We start from the raw sequence: 16,154 nt of genomic DNA on the forward strand, positions 1-16,154 counted from the left end.
TGACAGGCAGATAACACTGATCCATCTGATGGTGGCCCTGACCCCAAACAGCCTCTGCAGACAGGAAGGATCCCTGTGGACACGGGAAGAAGATGAATCTCCAGGCTCGTTCTTGATTGCTTTGTGCCGTGGTGTGTGGGGGCAGAGCTGGGTGATGTGCCAGAGGGGCCTCGGATAATAAGACACGCACCCAGGGGCAGCATTTATCTCTGCCTGCTTTGTGGGCAGGGCTCAGAAATGTTCCCCTTCAGCCTTTGCAGAGTCTGTTAATATTCTCTGCTTCCTCTTGGTCCTCCTCAGCCCTGGTGCAGACTTCGTGTACTAGATGACACAGTTTGACAAGTGGCCACTTAGCTGGTTTGGAGGGGAAGAAGAGGCCAGGAGCAAGCTGGGCCATTCTAGCAGTGGCCTTTTGACTTGATTACTTCTATCCCGGCAAGGTGTCCTCAGGCCTTGCAACAGTGTTATTTGGGTCTGATCTTGTTCATCCCAAGTGCCTTGCCTGCCCTGCCCTGTAGACCTGCTGAAGGGGCCTGCCCCTAGGCCATGGGAGAGGTTTGCTTGCCTCTGTGTTTCTGGAGCAGTGGGTCAGTGGTCTGTGCTGCTCCTCTTGCACATTCAGCTGTGCCTTGGAATTTGTCTTGCAGTAGAATTGTCTTTGATTCTCCCATGACAGGTCTGGTGGGAATCTGGTGGCAAGTTAAATTGTCTGGGCCCTGAGGGTGTAGGGCCAAGTCACTGGAGGCCCAACTGAGGACTTGTTAACCTCTTAGCATTGCAGCACCTCGTGATTAACAAGATCAGCTAAGGTATGAGTGCGTGTGAGGTCCTTCTGGATCTCCCCTCCCTCTGCATGTGGGCAGGGGAGGGGTGGAGGAAGGGCTTCAGGGGCTCCAGGAGGAGTGGCAGCAGCTGAGGTGGGTCTTTACCCGGAAGCTGCTGGAGTCTGCAGACCCGGCCCAGCGCACTCCCCCATGGCAAAATGGACACGGAGCTCTGTGAGTGTCTGGGAGAGCTGCTGCCGTTTGCTTGGTGAATTATTTAGAAGCGTTATTATTGCCTTGTTAAATCGTTCCTATGAACCTCCTACATGATGGAAGCTCCCTCACTGAGTCTCAATAACTCTGACTGCATAGGAGGAAGCCCTCAAGAAAGCAGACAAGCATTAATTACTGCCGTTGTCTCCCAGATATTGCACTTATAACTCATAAAGCTAATTGTCCTAGTGCCTGCAGATGCTCCAGAGCTGGGAGGCCAAGGTGCAGGTCCCAGTGGAAAGACTTGTGACCCCCCTCCCAGGAGCTGTTCCCAGGGCTGTTGGCCCCGTCGCCCCTGTTGCCCCACACTCTCTCTCTGGCTCCAAGGAACTCGAGGCAGAGGGCCTGGGGTAGTCTGGGAAGTTGCTTTACAGCTTTGCGTGTGACTTCAGGGTCCGTGGTCCTGCAGAACAGCAGAGCCTTCTGACCCCAAGTGCTGGTGCCTACATCTCTCTGAAGCTCCTCTCTCCCTTGGTGAAAAGTTGGGAATGGGGTGTGTCAGAGGTGTGGGTTTCCTTCCTCAGACCCGAGCCCTCCTGTAGGTGATGAGGGCAGGGCAGCTGGATTCTAGCAAGTGGCCTCTTTGGGTCCTGGGAGGAGGAAAGCCATCCTTTCTTTCCTTGCCCTTGGTCACTCACACGCAGATTGGCCATCCCTTTTGGAACTCCACCATGCCTCTCTCTGCCAACTGGTTCTGATTTTTCCTCTAGCCAAAAATGCTGGACAGGGCCGCAAGGGGGTAGACTTAAAACACCCTCCTCCCACACAGTCATCTCTGTCTCTGGTAATATACCCCTGCCACGTCTGCATATTTTAAATGGCCCCTTCTTCATTGCTATCCTGGGACAGTATGCTCTGTGAGATGAAGACACAGGCTTGCATTGTGGCTTAGTTTTCAGAAAGTCCCCTGGAAGCCATCTCTCCGGTCTCCAGGAGCACACAGACGAGACTACCTGGGATAGGAAGTGTCCCTGAGGCCAGGCTTTTCAGGAAGGGAGTGTTTTCCACCAGCAGCTACTAGTTGCCTCCCAGAGCTCTTGACCTTAACAAGTGGAAATTTCTACTTCCTCTATTTGCACCATGGACCCCCTTCTGCATCCCAAGATTCCCAGTGCAGCTGGTAGGAATCAGTTCATCCTTTCCTTCCCCTGCAGTAGCCACGGAGCAGGATGCTGTGGGGTGGAGGGTTCCGCGTCACCTGCTTCACATGCACTCTCGGTGTCCCGCCGTAAGCTGGGCCCTGTTATTATACCCAAGGGTTTCAGGACCTTTCAGCTGCCCTTGGGTTCTCAGGCCCCCGGCACTCACCCATCCTGCTCCTCCAAAGAAAGTAATGGGAGGGCTAGGGCTGGGCTCAGTGGTAGAGCACTTGCCTAGCCTGCGTGAGGCACTGGGTTTGATCCTCAGCACCACATATAATAAACAAATAAAATAAAAGCATTCTGCTCATTTACAGTACAAAAAAATTTTTTTTTAAGTTCTTAAAAAAAAAAAAAAAAGGAAAAATAAAAAAGAAAGGAAGGAATGGGGGGTTCGGAGCCTGAGCTCTTGCACAGGCAACCCCGCCCCAGGCTGGGAGCACCTTGGGCTCTTTCTGCAGGGCCATCCAGCTCTGATGGGAACAGAGTCAGGACTGGCATTTTGTTCCTTCCTCAGCCATGGAGCCCAGAAGCCAGGGACCCCTGGTATGGTGGTAGGAGTGTGTGCAGGGTCCGCCCAGAACTCAGGCCTGAAGTGTTGCTGTCCCCCGGGGTCAGGGCACTCCCAGCACTCCTGTTATGCTCCCTTATTCCCGCAGACCTCCCAGCCTGCCATTCCACCCCTAGCCCAGATTCCATCCCTCCTCCTAGAGTGTCAGAGGAAGCACACAGGGGTCCTAGGGGCTCCCTGTGTGCTGTCAGCTTCTCACCTTTGGAGAAAGCTGGTGGCATCCACCACTTACAGGTGGGCAGGGCTGCTGGTCACAGGCAGCCCAGCCGGCTCTAGCCCAGCAGAGCTGCGAGCGCAGATGGCGGAGCAGAGCTTATCCTGGCTGGAGACCCGGCCACAAACTGGCCGTATTGAGCAGGAGGTCCCTCGTTGGCCGCCTTGGGACAGGACAAGGTCATCCTGGTTTGCTCTCCTGCCTTGAACTCAGGAACAGTGAGGTCCACCTCTGGACATAGGTGACTTAGAAGGGGATGCAGCCTGTAAGTGCCTAGCAGGTGCCCTGCCACCTCTGCAGATGGAGGCCATCTTTCCCAGGCTCCCTCTGGCAGCCCCTTAGAGAAGAGGGGTAGGGTGTGGGAGAGTCCTGCCCACCAGCTTCTTCCTATAGGTGTAGGCCACCCTGAGGTTCAGGCACAGGGCAGCATGGAAGATGGCCCTTGGTGAAGGGCCCAGAGACCATGTTTTCTGCTTCCCCTTGGCTCTGACTCAAGCTGCAGTACTGGCCTTTGGCTACAAAATTCCAAACAGCATGCAGCCCCCCTTGTGAACCGCATGGTTTCTTCCTAAAATAGTACTACTCAAGAAAATATCCTCTTCCTAAAGGGGTGGAGATGGGAGGAGCCCCCCATGGTGACTAGTCCTCCTACCTGGGCTCGTGGTTACCACCAGTGGTGTGGCATTTCTGATTCAGGCTTCCCAGCCACCCAGGGTGTGGCATCATTTCCTTGCACAGTGGGGAACACTGAGGCTCGGGAGACAGTGGCTTCCTCTGGATCCCAGAGCTGAAGCCCTCAGCCTGGCCCTTGGGGCTCTTGCAGGGTCCTCTTGCCCTGTAAAGCAGTCTTGGTGCCCGCGGCACATGCAGGTTGGTGCTATCTGCACACAGAGGTTGGGGGTGGCAGCATCTATGTGCCAGCCTCAGAGCCCGACATATGCCAGGGGTTGGGGCGCTGCTGCCTGATGTGGCCTCTGCTGAGTGCTCTGCGTCTGTGCGCCCACCTGTGACTGTGCTGCGCCCTCTCCTTGATGCCCTTGCTCCCAGACGGAGAAGTGGACTTCACTGGTTATTCACGTAGGATTGAAAGTAAGCACCTCTTCCCAAGGACATTCCCTCCCCTGCCATGGTCTCTGTACTTTCAACATCAGCCACTGTGCCCCAGGGCTGTGGCATCTGCTAATAAGTGGGTCACCGCTGCCATCCCTTGAATATTTATTCTCACCAGTTCTGGGGCAGGAGGTGGCCTGGAGGACCAGTGAGGAGGGAATCAATGTGAACCCACACGTCTTAGGAGCAGTGTGATGGCACAGGACATGGGCACTCTGGGTCACAGTGTTGCCCATCATGGTGTGGTACACTCGACCCGTTTTCAGTGGCCTGCTGCCCCCAGAGCAAACAGGTGAACACCACCCCAGATCTGTGCACGAGAACCTGGTGAGGCTGGAGTGAGGGCCCTCCCGAGGGCGTCTGACTCCGTCAGTGGAGCTGAATCCAAGCGTGGGTCTGGGGCCCTTGCCTGGAGCAGGCACTTCCCTCCCCTGTGCGGTGCCCACCCTCCTGCCTGCCTCCCACGGGTTAGGACTCAGTCTGGTGCTAAACCAGAGCAAGTCAGGAGGGCATTCCCGGTGCCTGGGAGGGGCTGAGGTCTAGGCACCAAGTGCCTCCGTGAAACCATGGTGACCTCGTCGAGGTGCTCGGGACTGCCTGGGTGCCTGTCTTCTCTGCCTGCCTCTCCCTCCCCGCGTGCCTCTTGTCAGTGCTTCTCAGCCAGCTCTGGAGGCCCCGGAGAGGAGGGTGTGCTCTGCCACCTGGGGAAGGTGCCCCTGCACACCCAGGTGTGACTCAGGGCAGGAGCTGAGGTGTCTTCAGTGCGGCCCTGAGCCTCTGGGGAGAGGGGTCTCCAGGTCCCCCACACATGGCTGAGCCCCTGCCTTCGTCCTTGGAGATAGGGTCTTGAGGAAGAATAAATCTCTTCCCCACTCCCCAGAAATGGAGGCACCTGCCACAGGACAAAGCCGGTGCCTGATACCGAGTGAGCCCCAGCCTCCAGCAGCAGCCGCGCTCACTGGCTCAGATGACGGACTAGGAAGGATTAGCTTGTCTCTTTCTTTTTCAAGGAAATCAATAACACAGGGACAGGCCTGTTTTTCTTCCTTCCTTTTTTCCTGGGAGCTGTGTCTCACTGGGAGTAGCTGCCCCCACCTCCAGCCCTCTCTAAATGAAATTCAGGCTCCCGAGCCAACACCTGCCTGGGGACCCCTCGAGCCCTCACCCAGCCACATCCCCCACCGATGCCACTGTTGTCTTGGTGCAGTCCCCAGCCCTCTTGTACCTGCCCGCTGCTGCCCCACCTTGCCCAAGACCGCACCTCATCTTTCTGGTGACACCTTCTTGGGCCACCTTGTGACTGCCTCCCCTCCCCCACCCCAGCCTTTGGGTGTTTGGCCCAAGCCACCGCCTCCTGCTCAGTGAGAGGACTGTGGTTTTTATTTTTAATGGAGCTCTCAGGGACAAGGGTTCTGTCAGCTGGCATCAAGCCCACCGTCCATCACGCCCCACGTCCTGCCTCTGCCGTGGCCAGCACCTGATGCGCCAGCTCAAAGGACAATGCTTAGTGCCCGTGCCGCCTCCTCCTCTGGAAAGTATTAAGAGCAGCTTTGCAAGTGTCACTTGCCCAGAGCAAGCCTGGGCACTCTGGGCTCTCGGGGAATGGCAGTGGCCTTCCCAGGTTGCTCAGTGGACGGAGACAGGAAAATGGACTTGTGTGCCATGACCTTGCCCTGTGCACACCCAGCACACTCAACTCTCAGCCTCCATTATGTGAAAATCCAAATGTGTAGAATAAACTCGGGGGGGTAATTATTTGTTACAAAGTTATTCCCTACTTCACAGAAGGACTCCCTGCAGTCTCCCTTAAGTACTTAGCTTCATTTAAGAGGTTTTCTATGAAAATTAACCGTTTGTAAATAGACCTTCAGGAGCCCATCTCTTGTGTGAAGGGACACATAACATGCATTCGTATGCACAGGGACAGAAGCCCAAACGAAACCCAGCCTGTGTAGCTGGAGAAACAGACAGATGCTAGGCTGGGATGGGCACCGGAAGCAGGCCACCAAAGTACAGTAGCCCAGGAGACCCCACCCCACCCCATGGATTCCTGAGCTGGGGAAGCTGCGGCACTGTGGCTGTGGCGCACACCCGCCGTCCACACTCATGCTAGGCCAGTTGGTTGGGAAGTTTCCAAATAGGTCTCCGTGGGGAGTGCTCATCCCTGCTGGGGACCTTCTGCACTGTGCTTTTTCAGGCCCATTTTTATACACACTTCACATTGATCCGCCAGCCCCAAGCTTGACACTGAGCCTCCTTGTTTGTGAGCAGAGCAATCGGCATTGAAAACCTGGCGCAGATTTCTTTCCAAGCCTCCGGGCTGAGCTACACCCTGTCCTGTGTGTGTGTGTGTGTGTGTGTGTGTGTGTGTGTGTGTGAGTGTGAGTGTGTACATGCGCATGCCTGTGCACGTGCCTCCTGTCCTCCCCTGAGAAGCTGGGCTGCAGGCATACCCCAAAACAGTAGCCCACTCAATGCTGCGCACCCTCCTCCCCTTCCAAGATGCCCATTGCTGGGCAGAGAGTTAAAAATGATTTCAGGTTCTTTAAAGATTTTAAAGTTGTTGATTTCAGATCCCTCCCCACCCTTTTAACTTTTAAACCCATTTACTCATCCAAAAACGTACAGAAAAGAACTGTAGTCTACAGAACCCAGCAACTTCCCCATAATTCCGGAGTAACATGGAATGTGCTTGGGTGTTTTGTCTGTAATGAAAACTATGTGCCAAGCTGGTTTCCTGCTCTGTGTCTGCTTCTGTCCTGCAGATCAGTCCATGGTGCTTGGTGGCCCTGCTGGATTTGGGGAGGCTGGGCTGCTCCCTGAACGAGGCTTACTTTCTGTTACAGAGGGCATATTGCAAGCAGAAGGTGCCATGGCTCTGCAGAGCTCCAGGGCCCTGGTATTGATGTTTTAATTAAATAAAGCACTCCAGAATAATAACTGCCCTCCCCATAACCAGAGTCCCTGCCCTGGCACTCGCCCTGCACGTTGGCTCACAACACCTGTATGCAGGGAGGAGCTGTCCCTGCACCATCTGCAGTGCACCCTGTCCCCGAGGAGGCAGAAGGAGCCACAGGACCCCAGAGGGCTCACAGGCAGCAGAAAGATGTGTATGCATACACGGAACGAAGGGCGTGACACAGAGCCAAACAGTTAAGGTGCATATTAATGGTGCCATGTGATTAATTAGCACGAGCTCAGGAAGTCTTGTGGATTAGCAGAGAGCAACCAAGGTACATCTTAATCAGCCTTCAAGCGTAAGGGAGGTGCTGTGAGTGTCACTGAGCCAATGCCAGATGAGAGTGTGACTCTGGAAGGAAGGGTCATGAGACACTGAGGCCTGTTTAATTGGCAGGGCGAGAACTTCCTTAGCCCTGGTTTAAGACACCCTGGAATCAACACTAAGATGCTCCTGGGCAGACAGGAAGCAGTAGTGCCCATCTCTGCACAGGATGTTTTCAGACTCTGAATGTCTTCAGGAGGAAAGGGGCACCACTGTGTCTGTTCCCTGGTGGCTGCTCTGTTCCCCGAGGCCAACAGGTGCTTCTCATGCTTCTGCTGGAGGTGCTTTCGGCTTCCCCCGTAGCTCACAGCGCATCTGATGCTTGGGAGGCTCCAGACCCCACAGTGTGCCAGCACCCCATGGAGGGCATCTCAGGCTGGGGTTGTTAGTGTAACTTCTTACACCCAGCTCCACAGAGCTCATTAATCAGCCAGTTGATGTGCCGTCTTCCCTCCTTCCCCGCCTCCAAGGTTGCTCAGTTCCTGTCTATTTCGAGGTCAGACGTCAGCAGGGAAGGGGAGGAGCCAGCTTGGCCCGTGTGCTCCTCTCTGCAGGGCTCCGCACTCTGCGCACCTGACTTCCCTCCTCCCTCCCCCCTCCCTCCAGCTCCAGTGTGGAGCATTCCCACCTCTATCCTCTTCCTGCTCAGAGAGCATGGAATGAGAAAGGGAGGCTATGGAGAGCCTGTCAAGTGATCACCTGGCCCCTCTCACAGAGGGCAGCACAGGGCATGGCCCTGCCTCCTCCTGTTCCCAGAGGCAGACAAGTCCCAAGAGCAGTCGGTTTCCAGCTGGTCAGGGGCTAGGCAGAGCCCTGCAGGCCCCAAGGCTCCTGCCTCGCCCACCTGCTGTATCTGAGCAGGTTCCTTCCTGGCATTTGGGCATCCAGGGAATGAATGCCTTGTTCCAGGTGGCCAAGGGGCTAGGTGGACTGGTGCCCCAGAGGGCCCTGTCCTTCTGGACACAGCCCACCAGTTCCTCTGGAGTCCTCTTATACTTACGACCTGTCAGGATCAAGGAGACCTCTCACCTGGCCCTGCAGTAGCTCCTTGGCCCACGGTGATTTGGGGCAAAGCAGACATGGCCACCTTCTCTCATGGATGAGATCAAAGTGCCTGTCCTCCCCACTTCCTTTACATCTGGTGTGAATAAACAAGACCAAGAGCTAAACAGTGACAGTGACCCAAGTCCAAGAAGTTTCAGTCTTTGCACCTGTTACTTTGGCCAGGAGAGTCAGGAAGAGAGCGTAGTTGCAGGTGGGGTGTCCCTCACTCTGCCTCCCAGGAGGCCCTGGGAGGACCAGGATGGACATTCTCACTCCTCTGTCCCCACAGGATGGGAACGAGCATCCCTGCATTCTCCCCTCACCCGCTTCCCATGCCCATCGTCCATGTGATCAAGGTCCCTTTTAAACCTCATTAGAACAGAGAGGAGTCCAGCTCTTCCTTGGGTCCAAGCTGCCCCTTCAGAGCATGAGCATTGCCCCAAGGTCATGGAGATTGTTTCTGTTACTCAAGTCTTTCAAGCCTGGTTTTAGGGACCTCCAGTTGCCCTCTCCCTGCTTGAATTACTCAGAAGTGCTTCTCTGTGAGGCAGCCTAGGTTCCTACAGCCTTCCCTCCCACCATTGCCCACCTGCCCTGGCCTGTGTCCCCCAAGGACACTGGCACCTACATGGCTCTGGGCTCTTGGTGAGCCTTGGCCTCCCTCCTCAGCCCTTAGGCCCACAGACAGCTGATGGCCACTGTCTCAACTGGACCAGTTCCAAGCCCTGCTGGTGCCACCTTTCCCCAGGGGGGTCAGGTCATTGCCCTGGTCCTCACCCTCAGAGCAGACACTCCCCCTCAACAAAGGTTAGGGGAGCTCTATCTTTGTGGGGCTGATGTGAACAGAAACAGAACCGTCCATGCGCTGTGAATCACCGCAGCTCACCACCCAGCTCTCCCTCCACCGACTTCTCTTTGCACCTGATGTGTGAACAGGGAGTTATTAGAGCAGGTGCCAGCTCCCCGCCTTCCACAACCTTGAGCACACACCCCCACCCCGGCCCACCGCAGCTCCCAGGTAAGGCCCCCTCCTGGCTCGAGCCTCCCCATCTTGCCACCTGAACCTGCTGGTGCTGGGTTCCATCTCTCCGCCATGCTTGCGATGAGCCAGGCCATCCTTTGTAAGCCCTGATGGCTTATGATCATTAAGTGAATGACTGCGGGTTTTCTCAGTATCTGTCTTTTCCCCCAAACCACCGGGGTTGCGCTCTAGCATCAAATACTTGGAACTCTGCCACCACCGGGTGCCATCTGGCTCTTCAGCTAAGAAAGAGACCATACAGGCATGTCCTCAATGACAGAGCAAGAGGAACAGTGACTGTGCCAGGCTAAGGCCATGGGACCAACCCAGCCCTGCCCTCCTCCCCCAGGGGAGCCAACCCAAGGGGCTGTGGGGAGGTGGCAGCCCTTTCAAGGGAGGTGGTTACTCACTCTCAAGGGGAGAGGGCTTTGGATGCAGATGACTGAGCTCAAACCCCTGCTGTGTCTAAGTAGCTAGTTGAGAGATTTTGGACAAAGTATTTAACCCTTCTCAACCACGGTATCCTAAAGTGGAAATAAGTGCCAGTTTTCACTAGCAGAAGTTGCTCCAGCATCCCCACATGGCCAGCCTGATTTGCACCAAGTGCACCCAACAGGTGCACAGCATTTCTCCATGTCTCAATCACCCAGGGAGAGGCCAGGTCCCCGCCTGGTTGTTGGACTCCAGCTGGGTGGCTTTGGTTTCTTTCCTCTGGCAGCTTAGCAGCTGCTTTAGAGCGTCCTGCTGGGCCCAGGGATGTAGCTCAGAGGCAGAGTATTTTCCTAGTCTGAGCAAGGACCTGGGTTCTATTCCCAGCATATCTTCTCCGGAAAAAAAAAAAAAAAAACCCTGCTGAAATCTTTACCTTCTGGCCTATTATTGCCTCTGCATGGGCCCCAGAATCCTCCAGCGAGTCCAGACTAGCCTTTGACTTGAGCTGCAGATGTTTTGCCTCTCCACCCACCCTGCAGTATGCAGCTGAGCAGCAGATGTGGTGAGATAAGATCAAGCTGTATAGTCTTGACTTCTCATGTTCAAGAAGCACATACCACTTTAGGGTAACTTAAACATCGACTGTCTTAGTTTGTTTTGAACCCAGGGTTACTTAAACACTGAGCTAAGTCCTCAGCCCTTTGCTTTATTTTTTATTTTGAGATGAGCTCTCACTAAGTTGCTGAGGCTGGCTTTGAATTTGCCATCCTGCCTCCCAAGTCTTTGGGATTACAAATGTGTGCCACCATACCTGGCTAATTGTCCATTTTTCTCTTCAGTCATCCCCTGAATCTTTAAGTCTTTCAATCCTGTTAGCAGGCATCTCCAGGTACCTCCTGGTTGTGGGGTGTGGGAGGGTGGGGTGGAGCCAGGGACACTTGAGATGTGGAAACCTCCAAGCTGTGCCTTCTGGCAGGTGTTGGGCAGACGCTAGCTGCTGCTGTGGAATGGGTCAGTGAGATGAAAGAGTCGGCCCAGCTCCGGCTGGCCTCATTACTCCTGCACCAAGCAAACACAGTGTGAGGACTGGCAGGAGAAAGCTTAGCAGCACCTGCATCAGGGTTGGGTTGGTGCCTCTGGCCCAACAGCCTGTTCTGGTACAAGTTCCCACTCCTGCCACAAGACTCTTCTGTTCTCTAGGTCAGCCTCTCACTGAGCTAGTCTTCACGAGGGTCACTGCCTCAGGGAGGGTCAATTCTCTCTCCTTTTTTTTGGTACCAGGAATGATTGAACACAGAAGGAGTACTTAACCACTGAGCCGCATCCCAGCCCTTTTTATATTTTATTTTGAGACAGGGTCTTGCTACGTTGCTGAAGCTGCTCTCAAACTTGCAATCCTCCTGCCTCACAGCCTCCTGAGCTGCTGGGATTACAGGTGTGCACCACTATGCCCGGCCCAGGGAGATTGTTTTTGAAAGTTCCTTCCGCAGTTTCCTGTGGAAGCGTGATCTTCTGCAGAGCTCAGAAGCCCTCTTCTACATTGTACAATGCCTCTCATCCTACAGTTTGGGCAGATAGGCTGTGACAAGGGTTCCCTGGGTTGGGTGCACATATACTGCTAATGGTCCCCCACAGAGCCTGTCTGTTTCTCTGCAGTCATCTGCAGGGTGATTGCATCTTTGTGTTTGGGAAGAACTCAAATACTCCTAAAGTGCACTTGAACCATTGTTGAACTTGTTTGGAGGTAACACATATCAGGTAAGAATAGTATCATAGCCAGATGCATGCTCCAGTGGTCCCAGCTACTCAGGAGGCTGAGGAAGAAGATCACTTGAGCCCAGGAGTTCAAGGCCAGCCAGCCTGTAGGGCTGGAATCTCCTATAGGGAGATTCCATCTGAAAAAACAAAGATAGTATTGACTTCCCATTCTTTGCATGGAGGTCTTGCGTGGCCGTATTCCTGCACCTGGGAGGTCTGGAGGGTGAATGGGCTGGGACCTGGTAATTTGATGTGTACCGTTGGGCCAGGTGCCAGGGCTGTTGGATATCTGCAACCTGTGTACACATAATGTGCATTGAGAAGGCAGTAGCTCCCCAGGGCTCAGTTAGCAGGGACATCAGGATGCAGTCCCCACCCTGTCCCTGTGGCTCAGAGCCTGCAGCTCTTCGCCGTCCCACGCTGCCTTCCGCACTTACCTCCCTTTGGTGGATGAATCCCCAGAAGCCTTAATTCAAGTGAGAAAAATTAAAACTCCCAAACCAGAATGCTCACAGCCACTCGAGTAGCAAAAATAGAGTCCTTGAAGATTTCTCCTCTGTACATCAAGGGCGTGTTGCAAGTTCAGTTTCCAGTTAGGAAGGGGCTGGCGCTGAGCCGCCCTTAGCCCCAGTTAGCTCTCGGCCCCTCGTTCCCAACAAGAGCAGCCCCTTTATCACCTGAAATGGTGATAATGGTGATTGATCCACTTCCAGGATCAATCCAGCGAGCTCAGCCCTGTGGTTGGCATGGGCCAGCTCCACCTGAACCCGCTCCCCTGGGCCACTCCTAGCCTGAGGGTTTTGTCATCTGCCCCCTAAGGTCCCTGTGTGTCTAAGGTAGCCACTCCATCTTCCCCAACTCTCTCCTTATGAGAGGTGCCTTCTTCACCCCTGCTAAATGAACAGAAAAACCCAGTCCACACACACACACACACCTGGGCCCTGGAGCAGGTAAGCTCCGGTGGGCTGCTGGCCTCTGGCGTGGCGACACCAGGAGCTGACTGGCGGTGGCATGAAGCGGAGGCTGCTGTGTCTGGATTCCGGGCTCTTGGGAGCTCCTTCCCACTGCTCTGCGGCCACCACACACACCGGCTGTCCCTGTTAGAGGGAGACCAGTAAGTGGGCGCTTGGGAACCGCCCACCTGGTGAGGAAGCAGCCCATTGCCCAGGGAGTGCCCCGAGTGGCCATCAGGGCCAGGTGTACCCGCCTTCAGCTGGGGGAGGAGGGAGCACCACATGAGGAGGCCTTTGCGCTCCCTCCACCCTGGGGCACTCACCCCTGTGGAGGCCAGGCGGGACCCTTCCCGCCGGGCCAGGAGGCAGCTCACTGTCCGCCTCCCACCCAGAAGTTTCCTAGGGTGGCCTGTAGCAGAGGGTGGTTGGCGTGTCACTCTGTCCCATGGGTTGGTTGGGACACAGGGAGAAGGGTCTTGGCAGGTTTGCCCTGCATTCTCGCCTGTCCTCCCTTTCTTCCAGGAGTGGAGCCCTGCTTCCTCCCCCTTTATGAGAAGGACCGGCAGTGGTGGGAAGTTCACCAGTGTAAGTTACAGTCAGAAACTGCAGCCACGCCACCTCGGCCCATCCAGAGGAGAGCCGGCAAGCAGGCTTTGGGTTTTTCCTTTGGTCTTGTGAGGGGAGAGCGGGGCTGGCCCATGGCTGTGACTCCGTTGTCTCCACACCGTGACTCTCCTTTGGGTCTTCCTTTGAGGACATTTCAGCTCTTCTTAGCGCTCACCTCTTCTGGAGGCCAGGCAGAGTTTCAGCATGGTCACGATCCATGGGTCCCCTCCTTCATGGGGTCCTGGGCAGTGCTGATGGCAGAGGCCAGGTGCCCCGGGGCCCTCTTGGATGTGTGTGTCCTTCCCAAGAGAACGTGACACTCCCTGAGGACAGTAGCAGGCAGAGCAGTGCCGCTTTGATTTATTTGCTCTTCCGAAACCAGAGCGTGTGGATTTCTCTCTGTTGCGTGCTGCGGCTGGAACGCAGGGCCTCGTGAGTGCGAGGCCGGCCTCTCAGCTGCTGTGGGAAGAGGTTTCCCCGCAGAGTGGACTGTGGTGGGCAGATGGTGTGCCGCTGTCCACGTGCTGTTTGCTTTGCTAGTGCAGGCGTGCCCGTGTCAGGAGGGATGGTGGGCTCCACGGCGAGCCTGCAGGACTGGGCTTGGCCCCTCCCCACTTCAGGATGACACCCACTGCCCCTGCTCCCTGGCACTGGCCCCTCCAAATTCAGTGTTTTTTACACACACTGGCTTTTGATTCTGCATCTCGTGTGTGCAGAGCCCTTCCTGGGTGCTGGGACAAACGAGGACACAGTCCTTGACCTCAAAGTGCCTGTACTCTGCTGGGGGTGCAGGGTCAACCCATGCAAAAGGAGCAGTTGTGTGTGCCTGCAAGAGTCAGGCAAGCGGTGCTGACTGTGTGCTTGGGAATTTGGTCCAGAGTCCCCTTGGAGGAACAGCGTAGCCACAGCGTGGGTTGGCACTTACACAGGATTTTGAAGGTGGGGACGAAAGAGGGTAAAATGGGGACTTCTTTGCTGGGAGGAGAATTCAAAAGGGTAAGGGCATAGGGGAGAATTAACCTGATGTAAGGACAGGAGGTGGGAAGAGGGGAGGTGGGAGGAGGGGCAGTGGAGCCCAGGAGGATGCAGTGTGCCACACTTGCAGTGGAGAGGCCCCGCGGGCTGGGCTGGGGCTCAGTGGTAGAGCGCGCGCCCAGCCCATGAGAGGCACTGGGTTCCATCCTCAGCGCCACGTAAAATAAAATTTAAAAAAAAATACTGTATCCACCTACAACTAAAAAATATTGGGGAGAAAAAAGGCCCAGGGTCCAGTACTGTGCATCTCCCCACTGCCCCTTTGCACCGTGGTCCAAGCTCTCTGGTTCCTCTGCCTCCTCTTCAGTGACATGAGGGTGTCATTTCCCGCTCTAGTGACTTTGCAGATGGGCATAAGGATGGAACAAAACTGCAGAAGTGAGCGCCTTTTAGATAGGAAGGGGCCTGCGGCACTGGGCAGTGACATCATCACAGAGCACCTGGCCGGGGCTTGGGGAGAGGGTTGATAGCCAGGAGGACAGCAGGGTTGAGGGTGGCTGTGACAGATATTAGTCAAATGGCAGGACCCAGAGATTTTGCAACCTCTTAAACTAGGGGATTTAATTGTGGGTTAGAGCCGAATTTAACTCTTCATTTTGTCTTTCTGACCAGCTAAACATGCAGAGAAATTTAGGGATGGGGAGGGGGCTAGGTATCCAGTTGCTTTACTCTCTCTCTTTTTTTTTTTTTTTTTTTGTGCTGGGAATTGAGCCCATGAACACTCAGTCACTGAGCCACATCCCCACTCCTTTTTATATTTTATTTTGGGACAGGGCTTCAGTAAGTTGCTGAGGCTGGCCTTGAATTCCCAATCCTCCTGCCTCAGCCTCCCAGGCCACTGGGATTACAGACATGTGTCACTGACAAATTGCTCTGCTTTTGTTTTGTAATGTGAATACTCATGCCTTCCCACTTGGGGCAGCTGACCAAAGGACATGGTACACTGCCAACCTTAGGTTCGTTTTGTATGTGAAGTAAGGTTATGTTGACTTACGGCCTTTCTTCTGTGAGTGCTGAGTGCTGTGGGGTCAGACCAGAGAAGACTTGGGCAGGTGGTAACAGCTCAGCCTCAGCAGGTCCAAGTCAAGAGCTTTTGACTTGAGGTTCCCCTTTGATAAGTAGCAGAGAGTGTATCTCTCCCATGCCAGAGCAGGACAGCTGGGTCCACGCACTTCAGGAGGATCTAAAGTGGGGCTCTGGTTGGTGGCCGAGCCTTCAGAGCTCAGCTGCCAGCCTCTGGAGCAGGTGGTACTCCTGGTCTCAGCAAAATCACACACTGTCCAGGGATTCTCCAGGCCCAGCCCAGTCTTCCCACATCTTTCAGTCCCTGGCTCTGGAGAGCAGGTAGCCCTCCTGGCTCCAGGAGACAGAGGCCTGGGATACAGATCAGGAGTGTCTGTTCCCTATTCTGTCCTTGCGTCTCACCTGACAGAGGCTAGAGCATGGTGGCTCTGGCCAGCCCTGTCCTTAGAGCATGTGCAGGACGAGGCTGTCTCCTGCAGGGGGCGCCATGCTGTGCTATCCAGAGCCTTGCCCTGCCAGGCTTGGGAGAAAATAAATGTGTGTGGTTTGAAGCCACCCATGGTAGTGATAACTTGTTACAGCAGCCACAGGAACCTAATGCAAAAAGTAGGGAAGGCGTTAGAGATGGCTGGACATTGGGGCCTGAGCAACAGGAGTAGGCAGTGCATTTCAGCTGCACAGGGGACATAGAAGGGCAGGTCGCCCTGTCGGGTTGGAGACTTCAGAACATGCTAAAAGAGTCGAGGCCAAGTTCTGCCTGCAGCGTCTTGGGAACATGAGCTGCCTTGTGTCCATCAAGACTCTGGCAAGGCTGTCATGGGGACTTTGGTGTGCAGCTAAGCTCACTGACCCGGAAAGAGAGATTTTTGAGTGGCCCCATTTGCACCCTCCCGGGTCTGTCATGAACTTCATTCCCAGAGATCAGTTT

The 16,154-nt window shown here is 55.0% G+C and overlaps 1 protein-coding gene across 4 annotated transcripts in view; it reads left to right on the plus strand.

Moving 5' to 3' along the window:
* Tmem104 (transmembrane protein 104) overlaps positions 1 to 16,154 on the plus strand; it is a 52,575-nt gene that overhangs the window by 15,615 nt on the left and 20,806 nt on the right. The gene's annotated exons all lie outside the window — the stretch shown is intronic.

The sequence above is a fragment of the Marmota flaviventris genome, chromosome 17, assembly GCF_047511675.1.
Source record: "Marmota flaviventris isolate mMarFla1 chromosome 17, mMarFla1.hap1, whole genome shotgun sequence".
In the NCBI taxonomy this organism is placed as follows: domain Eukaryota; kingdom Metazoa; phylum Chordata; class Mammalia; order Rodentia; family Sciuridae; genus Marmota; species Marmota flaviventris.